Source organism: Mobula birostris, chromosome 2, assembly GCF_030028105.1.
Source record: "Mobula birostris isolate sMobBir1 chromosome 2, sMobBir1.hap1, whole genome shotgun sequence".
NCBI classification, from domain to species: Eukaryota; Metazoa; Chordata; class Chondrichthyes; order Myliobatiformes; family Myliobatidae; genus Mobula; species Mobula birostris.
The window spans coordinates 133,267,204-133,280,321 of NC_092371.1; the positions used below are offsets into that span (position 1 = coordinate 133,267,204).

At 42.7% G+C, this 13,118-nt stretch overlaps 1 protein-coding gene across 1 annotated transcript in view; it reads right to left on the reverse strand.

Moving 5' to 3' along the window:
* LOC140210901 (dynein axonemal heavy chain 8-like) overlaps positions 1-13,118 on the reverse strand; it is a 1,093,299-nt gene that overhangs the window by 83,798 nt on the left and 996,383 nt on the right. The window lies entirely within an intron of this gene.

Genomic DNA, 13,118 nt, shown 5'->3' on the forward strand with positions numbered 1-13,118 from the left:
CATCAAACAAACATTTCTATAAGATATATTTCAGATATTGTACCTATATATCATATAGTCATATTTGTCACAAATCTCCACATAATATTCATCTGAAGTATACACTTATAGAAAGGAGAGGAAAGAAGGAACAATCAAAAGAAAACTATGTACGGAGTAGGGAGAGATCTTTTTACAACATATTGACTTATGAGAATAAAAATCAGGCCTATGAGGTGTTATGTAGTTAAATACTTGACAGACTCTGTTTGCCATGCCCAAGGATATCTACCTTCAATTTCTCTTGGTGGACTATAGCTATATGGAAGTAGATGGGCTTTAACTATGTTCTGCTCTGCCATTTCATCACGGCTGATCTATTTCCTTCTCAATCCCATTCTCCTGCCTTCTTCCTGCAACCTTTCATGTTCTGCCTAATCGAGAACCTATCAATCTCCACCTTAAATATACCCAATGACCTGGCCTCCACAGCTGTGTGTGGCAATGAATTCCACAGGTTCACCACCCACTGGCTAAACAAAATCCTTCTCATTTCCATTCTAAATGGACCTCCCTCTATTCTGAGTCTGTGCCTTCTGGTCCTAGACTCCCTCACCAGAGGAAACATCCTCTCTGCATCCACTCTATCTAAGCCTTTCAACATCTGATAGGTTTCAATGAGATCCTCCTTATCTTTCTAAATTCTAGCGAGTAAAGGCCTAGAGCCATAAATTGCTCCTAATACGACAGACATTTCATTCCTGGAATCGTTCTGTGAACCTCCTTTTGAAACCTCTCCAATATCAGTGCATCCTTTTTTCAATAAGGTCCCAAAACTGCTCATAATTCTCCAAGTGAGGCCTTACCAGTGCCTTGTAAAGCCTCAACATTACATCCTTGCTTTTATATTCTAGTGCTCTCAAAATGAAGCCTAACACTTCATTTGCCTACCTCACCACCGATTCAACCTGCAAATCAACCTTCAGGGATTGAATTTGATGGACATTGGCACCATATTGGGAAGGAGGGATCAAGAGAGTGCAGGTTTAACAGTGGAATTGCTGTGGAAAGGTCTTCGAACTAAATAGAGTTTAGCTTAGTGTTGGATCTCAAGAGAAGGAATTTGTAGAGTGTCTGTGATATGGCTTTTAAAAGTAGCCTGTGGTTGAGCCCACTAGGGAAGAGGCAATTTTGGATTGGGTGTTGTGTAATGAACCAGCTTTGATTAGGGAGCTTTAAGATAAAGGAACCAAGATGTATAGTAGTGAAAAAACCTTGTTAATATGAGAGATCAGAGGAGAATGACCAGACTGGTTCAAGCTGACAGGAAGGACTCAGTTACTCAAATAACCACGAGTTACAACAGTAGTGTGCAGAAGAGCATCTCTAATGAACACCTGCTTTCTGAGGCACCACTCCTTGAAGATGTTTTGGGTACTACAGAGGCTAGTATCTAAGATGGAGCTGACTAACTTTACAACTTTCTGTAGCTTATTTCAGTGCTTTGCAGTAACACACACACACACACACACACACACACACACACACACACACACACACCCTGTCAGTTTGAGTGTTTTGGGTGACAAAGCAAATCTCTTTGAACTCTTAATGAAGTGTAACTGCTGTCTTGCTTTCTTTATAGCTGCATTGATATGTTGGGACCAGGTTAGATTCTCAGAGATCTTGCCACCCAAAAACTTGAAAATGCTCGCTCTCTCCACATCTGATCCCTCTATTAGGATTGATTCATCTTCTCTCCTGAAGTCCACAAGTAGCTCTTTTGTCTTACCGGCAATGAGTGCAAGGTTGTTGCTGCAGCTCCACTCAACTATTTCGTACATCTCATTCCTGTATGCCCTCTCATCTCTATCTTAGATTCTACCAAAATGGTTGTTTCATCAACACACATCAAAGTTGCTGGTGAACGCAGCAGGCCAGGCAGCATCTGTAGGAAGAGGTGCAGTCGACATTTCAGGCCGAGACCCTTTGTCAGGGTCTGAAACGTCGACTGCACCTCTTCCTACAGATGCTGCCTGGCCTGCTGCGTTCACCAGCAACTTTGATGTGTGTTGCTTGAATTTCCAGCATCTGCAGAATTCCTGTTGGTTGTTTCATCAAAGTTGCTATTTGAGATGGTATTTGAGCTGTACTTAGCCATACAATCATGGGTGTGGAGGGAGCAGAGCAGTGGGCTAAGCACACACCCCTGAGCAGCACCAGTGTTGATTGTCAGTGAAGAGGAGATACTATAACTAATCTGCACAGATTGTGGTCTTCTGGTGAGGAAGTCAAGGATCCAATTGCAGAGGGAGGTACAGTGGCCCAGGTTCTGTAGCTTATCAATCAGGATTGTGGGAATGATAGTCTTAAACACTGAGCTATAGTCAATGAACAGCATCCTGACGTGGTGTTTGTATTGTCCAGGTGATCTAAGGCTGTGTGAAAAGCCATTGAGATTGTGCCTGCAATAGACAAATTGTAGTGGATCCAGGTCCTTGCTGAGGTAGGAGTTCATTCTAGCCATGACCAACCTTTCACAGCATTTCATCACGTTCATGTGAGTGTTACTGGGTGATGGTCATTAAGGCAGTTCACACTACTCTTCTTAGGTATTGGTATAATTGTTGAAGCAACCCTTTCAGCACGCTGGATGAACTCAGCAGGTCGGGCAGCTTCAGTCAGAAATGATGAGTCGACGTTTTGGGCCGGAACCCTTCGTCAGGACTGAAGAATGAAAGATGGGGAAGGATTTGAAGAATACTTGTAGCGTCAGTCGATAGACAAAGGGGTGGGGGAGGGGAAGCATTGACGTCATAGCCCTGAAAACAATGGGTGGTAGAAGAAGGAGGCAGAACCATGAGGGAGCTGGGGGAGGGGGCAGAGTGAAATAGGGATAGGGGAATGGAATTACTGGAAGTTGGATAATTCTATGTTCATACCAAGGGGCTGGAGACTACCTAGACGGTATATGAGGTGTTGCTCCTCCAACCTGAGTTTAGCCTCATCATGGCAGTAGAGGAGGCCACGTACGGACATATCTGAATGGGAAGCAGAGTTGAAGTGGGTGGCTACCGGGAGATCCTGTCTGTTGTGGCGGACGGAGTGGAGGTGCTCGATGAAGTGGTCCCCCAATCTGTGTCGGGTTTCACCGATGTAGAGGAGGCCGCACCAGGAGCACCGGATGCAATAGATGACCCCAACAGACTCACAAGTGAAGTGTTATCTCACCTGGAAGGACTGTTTGGGGCCCTGAATGGTTGCAAGAGATGAGGTGTAGGGACAGGCGCAGCACTTATGCTTACAGGGATAAGTGCCAGGTGGGAGACCAGTGGGGATGGACGTGTGGATAAGGGAGTCGCGGAGGGACCGATCCCTGCAGAAAACGGAGAGGGGTGGAGAGGGAAAGATGTGCTTAGTGGTGGGGTCCTGTTGAAGGTGGTGAAAGTTGCGGAGGATAATGTGCTGGATCCGGAGGCTGGTGGGGTGGTAGGTAAGGACAAGGGGAACTCTGTCCCTGTTGTGGTTGTGGGAGGATGGGGTGAGGGCTGAAGTGCTGGAAATGGAGGAGATGCGGGTGAGGGCATCATTGATGACGGTAGAAGGGAAACCACGATCCTTAAAGAAAGAGGGCATTTGAGATGTCCTGGAACGGAAAGCCTCATCCTCGGAGCAGATGCAGCAGAGACGGAGGAACTGGGAATAGGGAATGGCATTAACTTATCAACTCAGGAGACCTTCCATCCTGCTGCTAAACTCATTATTCCCACACCCCGTACCGCTCAGTTTTACCTCCTCCCAAAGATACACAAGCCTGACTGTCCTGGTAGATCCACAGTTTCTGCCTGCTCCTGTTCCACTGAACTTGTATCTGCCTACTTGTCACCCATAGTTCAGTCCCTCCCCACCTACATCCGGGATACATCCCATACCCTCCACCTCTTCAATAACTTCCAATTCCCCGGTCCCAACCGCTACATTTTTACTATGGATGTCCAATCCTTATACACCTCCATTCTCCATCAAGAAGGCCTCAAAGCCCTCCGCTACTTCCTGGATAATAGACCTCACCAGTTCCCCACCACCACTACCCTCCTCCGGTTGGTGGAACTGGTTCTCACACTTAATAACTTCTCTTTTGGCTCTTCCCACTTTCTTCAGACTAAAGGTGTAGCTATGGGAACTCGCATGGGACCCAGCTACGCCTGCCTCTTCGTTGGTTATGTGGAACAGTCTATACTCCAGACCTATTCTGGTAGTGCTCCCCAACTTTTCCTTTGGTACATTGACGACTACATTGGTGCTGCTTCCTGCACCCATGCTGAGCTCATCAATTTTGACACTACCTCAAACTTCCACCCAGCCCTCAGATTCACTTACTCTAACTCGGACACTTCTCTCGCCTTTCTCGATGTCTCGGTCTCCACCTCTGGAGACAGACTGTCCACTGACATCTTCTACAAGCTCACTGACTCCCATAAAACTACCTCAACTATACCTCTTCCCACCCCGCCACATGCAAAAATGCCATTCCCTATTCCCAGTTCCTCCGTCTCCGCCGCATCTGCTCCGAGGATGAGGCTTTCCGTTCCAGGACATCTCAAATGTCCTCTTTCTTTAAGGATCGTGGTTTCCCTTCTACCGCATCAACAATGCCCTCACCTGCATCTCCTCCATTTCCCACACTTCAGCCCTCACCCCATCCTCCCACAACCACAACAGGGACAGAGTTCCCCTTGTCCTTACCTACCACCCCACCAGCCTCCGGATCCAGCACATTATCCTCCGCAACTTCCACTACCTTCAACAGGACCCCATCACTAAGCACATCTTTCCCTCTCCACCCCTCTCTGCTTTCTGCAGGGATCGGTCCCTCCGCGACTCCCTTATCCGCACGTCCATCCCCACTGATCTCCCACCCGGTACTTAGCCCTGTAAGCGTAAGTGCTACAACTGTCCCTACACCTCCTCTCTTGCAACCATTCAGGGCCCCAAACAGTCCTTCCAGGTGAGAAAACACTTCACTTGTGAGTCTGTTGGGGTCATCTATTGCATCCGGTGCTCCTGGTGCGGCCTCCTCTACATTGGTGAAACCTGACGCAGATTGGGGGACCGCTTCATCAAGCACCTCCACTCTGTCCGCCACAACAGACAGGATCTCCCGGTAGCCACCCACTTCAACTCTGCTTCCCATTCCCATTCAGATATGTCCATACATGGCCTCCTCTACTGCCATGATGAGGCTAAACTCAGGTTGGAGGAGCAACACCTCATATACTGTCTAGGTAGTCTCCAGCCCCTTGGTATGAACATAGAATTCTCCAACTTCCGGTAATTCCCTCCCCCTCCCTTCCCCTATCCCTATTTCACTCTACCCTCTCCCCCAGCTCCCTCATGTTTCTGCCTCCTTCTACCACCCATTGTTTTCAGCGCTATGATGTCAATGCTTCCCCTCCCCCACCCCTTTGTCTTTCAAATTACTGGTCTTTCAACTGAAGCTACAAGCATTCTTCAAATCCTTCCCCATCTTTCATTCTTCAGTCCTGATGAAGGATTCCGGCCCGAAACGTTGACTCATCGTTTCTGACTGATGCTGCCCGACCTGCTGAGTTCATCCAGTGTACTGAAAGTGTTGCTTTGATCTTTTACAGCATCTGCAGATTATTTTGGGTATAATTGTTGCCTTTTTGAAGCAGGTGGGAGCTTCCAACTGTGGTATTGAGAGGCTGACAATGTCCTTGAATACTCCTGCCAGTTGGTTGGCACAAGTTTTTAGAGCTTTAGCAGGTATTTCATCAGGGCCTGCCACCTTGCAAGGGTTCACCCTCCTTAAAGACAGTCTAACATTGGCCTCTGAGATGGAGATCACAGGGTTACTGGGTGCAGCAGGGATCTTCACAGCTATAGTTATATTCTCCCTTTCAAAGTGGGCATAGAAGGCATTGAGCTCATCTGGTGGTGCTGCATTGCTGCCATTCATGCTATTGGATTTCGCTTTGTAGGAAGTAATGTCTTGCAAACACTGCCAGAGTTGATGTGCATCTGATGTCCTCCAATCTCACTTGCAATTGTCTCTTTGCTCTTGAAATAGCCCTCCACAAGTCATACTTGGTTTTCTCATACAGAGCTAAGTCGCCAGACTTAAATGCGACAGCTCTAGCCCTCAGTGGACGATGTACCTCCTGGTTCTGGAATGTTTCTGGAGGACTGGAAAATCACAAATGTCACTCCACTCTTTCAGAAGAGAGGGAAGTAAGAGATAGGAATTTTAGGCTAGTTAGCCTGACTTCAGTGGTTGGGAAGATCTGAGAGAACATTATAAAGGACAAGGTTTCAGGGTACTTGGAGGCACATGATAAAATAGGCCAAAGTCACATGGTTTCCTTTATGGAAAATCTTGCCTGACAAATCTGTTGGAATTTGTTGAGGAAATAACAGACAGGATAGGCAAAAGAAAGTTGGTGGATGTTGTTTACTTAGTTTTTCAGAAGGCCTTTAACATGGTGTGACAGATGAGGCTGCTAGACACAATAAGAAACTATGGTATTACAGGAAAGATATTAGCATGGAAAATCTTCAGCACTTAATACCATCATTCCCACAATCCTGATTGAGAAGTTGCAGAACCTGGGCCTCTGTACCTCCCTCTGCAATTGGATCCTCAACTTCCTAAACGGAAGACCACAATCTGTGTGGATTGGTGATAACATATGCTCCTCGCTGACGATCAACACTGGCACACCTCGGGTGTGGGCTTAGCCCACTGCTCTGCTCTCTATATACACATGGCTGTGTGGCTAGCCATAGCTCAAATACCATCTATAAATTTGCTGATAATACAACCATTGTTGGAAGAACCTTGGGTGGTGATGAGAGAGTGCACAGGAGTGAGATATGCCAACTAGTGGAGTGGTGCTGCAGCAACAACCTGGCACTCAACATCAGTAAGACGAAAATTCTGATTGTGGACTTCAGGAAGGGTAAGATGAAGGAACACATACCAATCCTCATAGAAAGATCAGAAGTGGAGAAGGTGAGCAGCTTCAAGTTCCTGAGTGTCAAGATCTGAGGATCTAACCTGGTCCCAACATATTGACAAAGTTATAAAGAAGGCAAGACAGCGGCTATACTTTATTGGGAGTTTGAGAAGATTTGGCATGTCAACAAATACACTCAAAAACTTCTATATATGTACCGTGGAGAGCATTCTGACAGGCTGCATCACCATCTGGTATGGAGGGGCTACTGCACAGGACTGAAAGAAGCTGCAGAAGGTTGTAAATCTAGTCAGCTTCATCTTGGGTACTAGCCTACAAAGTACCCAGCACATTTTCAGGGAGTGGTGTCTCAGAAAGGCAGCGTCCATTATTAAGGACCTCCAGCACCCAAGGTCATGTCCTTTTTCTCACTGTTGCCATCAGATATGAGGTACAGAATCCTGAAGGCACACACTCAGTGATTCACGAACAGCTTCTTCCCCTCTGCCATCCAATTCCTAAATGGCCATTGTATCTTTGGATACTACCTCACTTTTTAAAATATACAGTATTTGTTTTTGCATGTTTTATTCTATTCAATATATTGAATTGATTTACTTGTTTATTTTTTTTTCCTCTCCTAGATTATGTATTGCATTGAACTGCTGCTGCTAAGTTAACAAATTTCATGTCACATGCTGGTGATAATAAACCTGATTCTGATTCCTACTAAAAGTAGTGGACACAGCCCAGTCTATCACGGGTAAAACCCTCCCTACCATTGAGCGCATCTACATGAAATGCTGTTGCAGGAAAGCAGCATGCATCAGGGACCCCCACCACCCAGGACATGTTCTCTTCTCGCAGCTGCCATCAGGAAGTAGGTACACGAGCCTCAGGATACACACCACCAGGTTCAGGAACAGTTACTGCCCCTCAACCCCAACATTAAAATGTTCCAACAACCAATAGACTCACTTTCAAGGCCCTTTCATTTCAAAGACTTTTCATATCATGTTCTTGATATTTATTGCTTATTTATTAGTAGTATTTCTTTTGTATTTGCACAGTTTGTTGGCTTCTGAACTCTGGTTGAACACCTAGTTGGATGGTCTTTCATTTATTCTATTATGGTTATTATTCGATAGATTTATTGAGTATGACTACAAGAAAATGAATCCCGGGGTTGTATATGATAAATTTATTTTTAACTTTGAAGATTGGCTGACTGTCAGGAAGTAAAGAATTGGAACAAAGGGGACCTTTTCTGGTTGGCTTCTGGTAATTAGTTGTGTTCTGCAGGGGTCTGTTTTGGGGCTGCTTCTGTTCATGTTACACATCAATGATCTAGATGAAGGAATTGATAGTTTTGTGGCCACATTTGCAGATGATACAAAGGGAGGTGAAAAGGCAGACAGTGTTGAAGAAGCAAGGAGTCTGCAGATGGACCTGGACGGGGAAGATTGAATGCAGTGTAGGGAAGTATCTGGTCATACACTTTGGTAGATGGAATAAAGGTGTAGACTATTTTCTAAACAGGGAGCAAATTCAAGAATTGGAGGTGCAAAGAGACTTGGAAGCTCCTTAACGGTTAACTTGCAAGCTGAATCGGTAGTAAGGAAGGCGAATGAAATGTTATTCATTCATTTCAAGAGGACTAGAATATAAAAGAAAGGATGTAATGCAGAGCCTTTCTAAGGCATTGGTCAAACTGCATTTGGAGTACGTGAGCAGTTTTGGACCCCATATCTAAGAAAGAACATGGTAATATTGGGCAGACTCCAGAGGAGGTTCACGAGAATTATCCCAAAATAAAAGGTTTAATGTGTGAGAAGTATTTGATAACTGGGCCTGTGCTTGCTACAGTATAGAAGAATGAGGGGGCATAATGAATATTGAAAGGCCCAGATAGAGTGGACATTGAGAGGCTGTTTCCAATAATGGGGGAACACAGACTCAGAGTACAAAGATGTCCTTTTAGAACAGGGATGAGGAGGAATTTGTTTAGCCAGAAGATGGTGAACCTGTGGAACTCACTGACACAGATGGCTGTGGAGATCAAGTTAAAGCAGAGGTTGCTAGGTTCTTGATCAGTAAGGGCATCAAAGGTTATGGGGAGAATGAGGTTGAAAGGGATAATAAATCAGTCATGATTATATGACTCAGCAGACTTGATAGGCTGAATGGCCCAATTCTGCTTCTGTCTGATAAGGCCACAGACCATAAGATGTTTATTTCATATTGAATGAACAGTTTTCTTTCCCATGACTTCAATCTGACTGGTAGGAGCTGATGGCTTGGCAAAAGAGCTTGGGAAAAGCTTTATCTTCCCCTGTGAATTGCTTCTCACAGCCCTTTAGATCATCAAAGCAAACTGAACTGCTGCCATTGGAACCTAGCCTAGATGCTCAATATTTAAGTGACCTAGAGCTATCCTCAGATTCTGCTCCTGGCAGTACATATGTATGTATTTATAGATACAGCATGGTAACAGCCCCTTCCAGTCCAATGAGCTTGCACTGCCCAATCACACCCATGTGACCAATTAACCTACTAACCTGCACACCTTTGAAATGTGGCAGGAAACCAGAACACCCAGAGGAAACATACACAGTCAGGAGAGAATGTACAAACTCCTTATAGACAGTGGTAGAGTTGAACCCTGGTCACTGGCACTGTAGTAGTGTTATGCTAACCACTAAGTTACCTTACCCGAATGCAAATGAAACCCAGTTTTTTTAAAAAAACAATAAATTTTCAGTAAGAAACTAAGCACTAGGCCAACAAATTTTGGGGGGCAGGGGGTGGAATCCATCCTATTATTTTCAACTTTCTATTAGTTTCCTACTGAAAACTATCTACTAAGCAATTTCTCACTTAAGCTTTCTTATTATGAATATCTGATTGTGAAAATTTTTAAGTATTCTGGGTACTTCATTTCCACCAGTATTACTAAATGCAGCACATTTCATTCTCTTGAACTATCTTCCCAGGTATGCAGAGCAATTTTGCACTCATTTGAGTAATCTGGAACAAGGGAATGAAAGTTGAGCTCTCCTGTCCCCATTCTCAAGACTAGCACAACACTGATTCCTCATTCAACTGATTACAAACTTTGATAGCCAGTTTGTCGTCATCGTCATCATCATCATCATCAGGTGCCGTGCCCAGCTTGAGCTTTGACTGCCATGGCCCACACACTCCTGTTTCGGGTCAAGTGGATCAATTCATTGGTATTCATTTCCAGTTCTCTGGCTGCTGTCTCCATCATTTGTCTTTGTCTTCCTCTTGCTTTCTTCCCTTTGACCTTTCCCATAATTACCGTGCGTGCTAACTCCTCTTTCCTAATCACATGTACAATGAAGTTACGTTGCCTTTTCATGATCTCATACATTATTTCACTTTTTGTGTTTGCTCTGTTCATGACATCCTCGTTAAATATTCGTTTTGTCCATGATATTCTTTGCATCCTCAAGAACTACATCTCTGCTGCTTCAATTCGTTTCCTCATGTTACTAGATATTGTCCAACATTCTGAGCCATATAATATAACTGGATAAATGTAATATTTCAGTACTCTGAGGTGGGTTGTCATGCCTAGTTTAGTATTGGTCAGTATACTCTTCATTCTTGTAAAGGTGTCTTTTGCCATCCCTATTCTTCTTTTGATGTCCATGTCGCACCTGCCATCTGATGTCACCCAGCTTCCTAAGTAGCCAAAGTTCTGTACTTGTTCTTCCCCGTTTATTCTCAGCCTGCAGATAGGATTCTTTTTGGATATTACCATACATTGTCTTTTTGCAATTGATAGACCCATTTTTGCACTTTCTTCAACAACTATATCAATTAAGTTTTGTAGTTCTTCCTCTGTACTTGCGATTAACAGTGTCATCTGCATATCTGAAATTAGTGATATTTTCACTGCCAACTTTGATTCCCAAGATGTCCCTTTTTTTGTAATATTGCTTCACTGTACACAGTAAATAAATCAGGGGAGAAAACACACCCTTGTCTAACGCCTCTTGATTTTTGTAAACTGACCCACTTCTCCATCTATTCTTACAGCGGCAGTTTGTTCCCAGTACAGATTTCTGATTAGATGGAAGTCTTTCGAATCCAGATCTAGAGTTTTCTGTAATATTTCAAATAACTTATTGTGCTTCACTTTATCAAATGCTTTTGTGTAGTCGATAAAACAAACAAATCTTTTTGCACTTGAATAGCTCGTTCCGATAGTACCCTTAACATCAATATTGCGTTTCTTGTACCTTTTTCTTTCACAAAACCACATTGCTCTTTACCTATTTCAGCTTGTATCTTACTTTTAGCTCTTGTTGTCAAAATTCTTAGAAGTATCTTGGTGATATGACTCATTAAACTTATGGTCCTATGTAATTCACATTCTATTGCTCCAAATTTCTTAGGAAGAGTGATAAATACTGATTTTTTTTTTTTTTCCATCTCTTCTGGTATTATTCCAGTCTCAAATGTCATTGATTAAATCAATAAGTTTTTCAATTCCATAATCTTCAAGGGTGATAATTTGTTCTATTACTAATTCATCAGGACCTGCTGCCTTTCCTTTCCTTCATCTTATTTATTGCATTACGAACTTCAGATTTTAAAATACTTGGACCTTCAATGTTTTTCTTAATTTCTGGTTTTTCGCCTTGATCATCTTCAAACAATTCCTGAATATGCTCAGTTCATCTGTTCATAATCTCTTCTTTTTCCATAATAATAGTACCGTCCTTTACTTTCAAACATCCACCTGAAGAACAGGAGCTTTTTAACCAGTGATATTCTTGATTTGTTGATGTAACCTTTTTGGATCAGTTATAGGGATTCTTTCTATTTGCTCACATTCCTGGTTTAACCATTCTTCTTTGGCTTTTTGACATAAGCTTTTAACTTTTTTATCTAAGGACTTATATTCTATAGGATTTGCTTTCTTCCATTAGATTTTTGATTTTTTGATTTCATCTGTCATCCATTTATTCTTTGTGCTTTTTTCTTTTTTAGGAATCACTGACTTTGACTCTACCAAGGCATCCTTTAGAGAGTTAAATTTAATTCCTACATGATTGCTATCATCTTCAACAGATTCTATTTCTAGACTTTCTTCTTCCTTACTTGAATTGTAAATTTTTGTCTTAATTTTCTTCTTTAATTGCAAGTAGTCAAGGAATTGTTCAGGTTTTTGCTGCTTTAGTTTTTTACTTTTACATGACATACTACTGGGTTATGGTCACTATTACAGTCTGCACCTGGATATGTTTTGCATTGTGTCACTGAGTTTCTAAATCTTTGTTTTATAGTAATAAATTCAATTTGATTATCACCTGGACTTTTCCAGGTCCACAAGCCTCTTGAAAGGTTTTTAAAGTAGGCATTCATAATGACCTGATTATTCATCTTGCACCATTCTACCCATTTCTCACCCCTCATTTCTATACCCTAGTTCAAATTTTCCTATGGTATTTCCATCAGCACCTTGTCCTACTTTAGCATTTAGATCTCCCATGACAATAAGAATATCTTGAGATTTGCATCCATTCTTTGTTTGTTTAAGCTCTTCATAAAATTTATCTAAATCATTTGTTCCATCTGTTGGTGCATATACCTGTATAATTGCTAAATCAAAAGGTTGTCCTCTGAATCTAACAAGGAGCACTCTTTCTGATATTGCCCAATGTCCTAAAACACTTTTTGCCATGTTTTCATCCATAAGAATTCCTACTCCATTAGTATGGGATGTTCCACAAGAATAAATTAGTGTTTTATCTCTATTCTGACATGTTCCAGTACCTATCCAACAAATTTCACTAATTCCCATGATAAACTTTAGTCTTTCTATTTCATTTATCACATTGTCCAATCTTCCTACTTGATATAGGGTTCTTACATTCCAAGTGGCAATAATTTTCTTTTGTGTTACTTGAATTTTATGAGCAGTAGCTTGATGGTCGGGGATCCCCTGCTGACCAGAATCAACTCTACCAAGCGCAGCATCTTCAAAATTGTCTTGAAGATCCTCTTGACGCTGTTGTTGTGTGATACATTTTGTGAGTTTGACTATGGTTTTCTTAGCAAATAGATTCTAGGAAACCTAGTATCTAGCAATGGTGGTTTGCTATTGCCTACCATTGGGTGAACTAAAGA